A 5,058-nucleotide genomic window follows, 5' to 3' on the forward strand; every position below is an offset into this window, starting at 1 on the left:
ATCAAAATATATTTAAAATAATTTTCAACATGACCACTTATCTATAATATTATGTAAAGCAGCGTTTCTCAACATTTTTTGACTCGTGGTGCCCTTTTTCAGTATATAATTTCTATGGCGGAGCCCTGTTTGACTCGAGCAGCCCTTTTTTGTACATAATTTTTATGGCAGAATCTTGTAGGCCTCTCTTATTTACTTATCAAATTTACTGATTCATTTTATTTTCCTCGAGTCGCCGCAGAGCCCCAAGGGCTCCGCGGTAGTTTCTCATTACAAGCGTACCAATACCGATCATAGGCGAGGATTTTCTTCTCAACTTTGGACTTTTAATTGATCTCAAACACCGCAGATTAATGGATAGTATCACGAAACTTTCGCAAATAGGAAAAATTGAATATAACTCTGAAAACTATTCCATTAAGGTAATTTCCGAAACTTCGGAATATCACAAAATCTTGGCAGAATTTCCTGAACTAACAAAAGTGGCGCACAAAGTGAAGCCTGTTCAGCATAACACTGTACATTACATCGAAACCACCGGCCCGCCTATACATAGCAAACCTAGGCGATTAAATCCCAAGCTCTATGATGCTGTTAAGGAGGAATTCCAATTTATGATGAATCAAGGAATATGCAGGCCTTCTAAATCGCCCTGGTCATCACCATTACATGTCGTGTCAAAAGTTCAGGAAGTATTCGTCCAGTGGGTGACTACCGCAAACTCAATGCCTGCACGGTCCCAGATAGGTACCCCATTCCTCACATTCAGGACTTTTCAAATGCATTACACGGTAAAAGTTATTTTTCAAGACTTGACATTGTGCGGGCGTACTTTGACGTTCCTGTTCATCCTGACCATATTCCAAAAACAGCTGTCTACACACCTTTCGGCTTATTTGAATTTCCTTACCTGAATTTTGGCTTGTGTAATGCTGCCCAATCTTTTCAACGATTTATGAATGAGATTCTTGGTGATCGGAAATTTTGTTATGTCTATTTAGATGACATTTTGATTTTCAGTGACAGTGAAACTGAACATAAGGATCACTTACGCACTGTTTTACAACAACTCAATAACTATGGCCTCACAATTAATGTTTCCAAATGCGTCTTCGGTGTTGCGGAGATTTCATTCTCAGGCCACTCCCTTTCTAAACAAGGCACCAAACCGTTGCCAGAAAAAGTTGAGCCGATTCTCAATTATCCAAAACCAAAAACAATTAAAGAACTACGACGTTTCCTTGGACTACTTAACTTTTTTTCGCAGATTTTTACCACACGCAGCACATACACAAACTGCACTGAATAATTATTTGAAAGGGTCGAAAAAGAACGACAACAGAGAAATTGCTTGGACTGACATAGCAAATAAGGAATTTCAAAATTCCAAAACACTATTGTCCAACGCAACCCTGTTAGCACATCCGAAACCCGATGCTAAACTCGTACTTCAAGTAGATGCATCCGATTTTGCCATTGGTGGTGCACTGCTTCAGGTGGTTGACAACGAGCTGCAGCCTCTTGCATGCTTTTCAAGGAAATTATCCCCCGTAGAATGCAACTACAGTGCATACGACCGCGAATTGTTGGCTGCATATGCTTCTAAAGTATAAAGCAGTTTCGGCATATGTTAGAAGTTAGGGACTTTTTACTCACGAACCATAGACCATTGACATATGCCTTCAAGGAAAAATTAGACAAGGCTTCTCCTCGTCAATGCAGGCAATTAGATTTTATTGCCCAATTCACGACTGACATACACTATATCAAGGGTAGCGAAAACATACCCGCGGATGCACTTTCCCGCATTGCATCGATTTCAATGCCCAATTCTATTGACTATAACGAAATTTCAAAAGCACAAGAACGCGACCAAACTTTAACTGATCTTTTACAAAATCCACGAGGATTACAGCTCACAAAAGTGACTTTGCCAGACTCAAATATTTCACTATTTTGTGATCTCTCCACTCCGACAGACCAGTCACGACCCAGGCTCTGTCCCTCCCGGGATATAAGCCTTTTACCCTTGCGGGTTGGGTCGCGCTGGGGTGATCTCTCCACTGGCACAGCTAGACCATACATACCAGAACAGTTTCGTAAGCAGATTTTCGAGACCATTCATAATATTTCCCATCCAGGAATTAAAGCTACAACTAAATTGATTCGGACTCGCTTTATTTGGTCTTCATTAAATAAAGATTGTAATAACTGGTCCAGACAATGTATTGACAACCTTATCAAAAATCCAAAATAACACGACATACGAAAACCCCATTAGGTTTATTTCCTGACCAAACTGAGCGGTTTGATCACATCTATCTTGATATCATTGGTCCTCTTCCTCCTTCTGGTGGCAATGCCTATTGTATAACTATGATCGACAGGTTCACACGTTGGCCGGAGGCGGTCCCGATTCCAGACATCAGCGCCGAGACTGTAGCTCGCACATTCTACTCAACATGGATACCTCGCTTCGGGGTGCCATCCAAGATTACAACAGATCAAGGCCGTCAATTCGAGAGCTCTCTCTTCCTAGCACTGGCAAGAGTACTCGGAATTCAACGAATACGGTCCTCACCATATCATCCGCAAGCAAATGGCCTCGTAGAGGAGCTACACAGACCACTCAAAGCTGCCATCAAGGCATATAACACAGAGCACTGGTGTACGGATTCGCCCACTATATTACTCGGTTTCCGTAGCGTCTTCAAAGAAGATCTGAAAGCTACCACCGCGGAATTGGTATACGGCACTAGTCTCAGACTTCCCGGAGAAATATTCGATCCCACTCCGAGGGAAACATCATCAAAAGAACTTGTTGAGACTATCAAAGAACATTTTTCAAAATTACGACCTCGACCAACATCTTGTCATGGACCACAAAGTATTTTCGTCCACCGTCATCTAAAGGACTGCTCACACGTATTCATTCGGCACGATGGAGTGCGGAAGAAGCTTCAAGCTCCATATGACGGACCGTTTCAAGTGATTCAACGACGTGAAAAGACGTTCGACATCGATGTCCGTGGAAAAAAACGAACAGTTTTTCTGGACAGACTGAAACCCGCCTTCAGACGTGAAAGATTCCAATCCGTCATCAACAAGAATTACCTTGCCTACGCCTCCCGTTCCTCAGATAAGAAAAACACGTTCCGGGCCGTTTCGAGAGGGGGGGGGGGATGTGCGGTGGCTCACCAAAGACTGTGGCAAACGGTCGTCAAGTGCGGGGACGCGCGAGAGGATGTTTTGTGACTCGACAGTCCGGAGCATAATGCTGATTCGATAAGTTGTGTTGTCTGTGATACATTAAAAGAAAATTGCCACAAATGTTTGAACTAATCATTTGCGTAACGCTTTGTTTAAATAATTTTTTTGATTAATTTTCACACACTAATTTTTGTGTGAAAATTAAAACTGATTGATGCTTATCCTCAGGACTTGAACGAGAACTTAGCAGCTGAGCTACACTAGTTCCATTCTTATGTGAGGCATAAATCCAGTGGAGAAAAAATAGTCTAAAAACAAAATTCACTCACAATCGGAGCTATATAAAATAATTGTAGATGAGACAACATCGAGTTAGCTTTTCCGAATGTTGATACCGGTTTCAGGACATTTTTAACATTGATGACTACGAATTGCTCTGCCGAGCGTTCATTTTCTCAATTTAAGCATATAAAAAAATCTTAACAGAACAATTATGCAACAAGGTAGGCTCGATGCAATATCTTTACAGTGTATAGAAGCAGATGTGTTGCGGAGCATTGGTTTCAAAGACTTAATCAACGATTTTGCGCCAAGGAAAAGTAGTAGAAGAAAATATTTCTATAAATAAAGTGCGCATTTAGAAATATGAATATTACAAATTTTGGCTCTAGATGTTCAATACATTGAAAAAAAAAACCACCCCATATTTCATGGTTTTATTCATTGATAGTTCCAATATTGAGTGAAATATATTTTTTTACTAATATATACCTATAATGGGGGGGGGGGGTGAGAACCAAAATCACCCGTGCTTAGGGCCTTCAGACGTCTTAATCCGGCCCAGCTTGAGGCCCCCGGGCCGTGCTCCGGTGGGGCCATGTGTTCAGACGGCACTGCTTGCTGACTGAGTCAAATCCAGCGTTCGTAATGCCGTAAAAAAAAACCGCTCTCTTTAAATAAACCTTAAATTTTTGAAGAATTCAACAAGAATTTTAAATTAATAACGGAATTTCATCTTGGAAACCAGTTTAATATGCTCGTTTCAACTTTTTGAAACGATTATAAAGCAGAGAAACAAAAAACCTAAAACAGAAAAACATAAGAGCAAGCTCCTGATTGAAAATCTACTGCAAAAAAAAATAAATTTTTTTTCCCCCCAAGATGGGGAAATTTTCAGGATCATCGCTCCGCCTCTGACAAAGGTTGGAGGCGCAGAGAGAGTATAACCCCTGCGTTAGAGGAATAATCTTTGATGTTCTAAATTAAAGGAAAGTTAAACGCGTTTGGATAGAAATTTTGTTTTGTGTAAAATACGTTTCTTTAGTGGTTCGTTATGCAGAGACTACAGTTTCATTTGGTGTAGTACGAGTATAATTGTGCTTGTTTGGTGAACAACGAAACTATAGAGATGCGGTGAATATCTTATCTGAGAGAAACTAAGGATAAATTTGATACTGTGTATATCTATATAAAATTAATTTTCTGTCTGTGTGTTTTCTATACAAATCCACAATTTTGGATTGATCGTCGCCAAATTTACCACACAGAGCCCGGATTGAACGATAGGCTACTTTAAAAGTTCGTCCACGAAGGGCAAATGCCCGAAATACCGTTGGACAAAAATGGTTTCAAGCAGGGCCCCTGGGCCACGACCACCTAGATAACGTTATATAGGTAGGAGGTCGTGCCCGGGCCAAATGATTTTTCTGAGGCCCTGCCTCGCCAATTTTCATGGGGAAGCTCTATTGTATCGTGTAAAATTATAAACAAATCACATAATCATATCGAAATATAATATTTATTACACACACAATTATATTTTATTTAGCTTAAATATAAGGGCGAAAC

Source organism: Pholcus phalangioides, unplaced genomic scaffold (assembly GCF_987345545.1).
Source record: "Pholcus phalangioides strain wild (caught in Gottingen) unplaced genomic scaffold, Ppha-v1.0 ptg000016l_1, whole genome shotgun sequence".
Lineage (NCBI taxonomy): Eukaryota > Metazoa > Arthropoda > Arachnida > Araneae > Pholcidae > Pholcus > Pholcus phalangioides.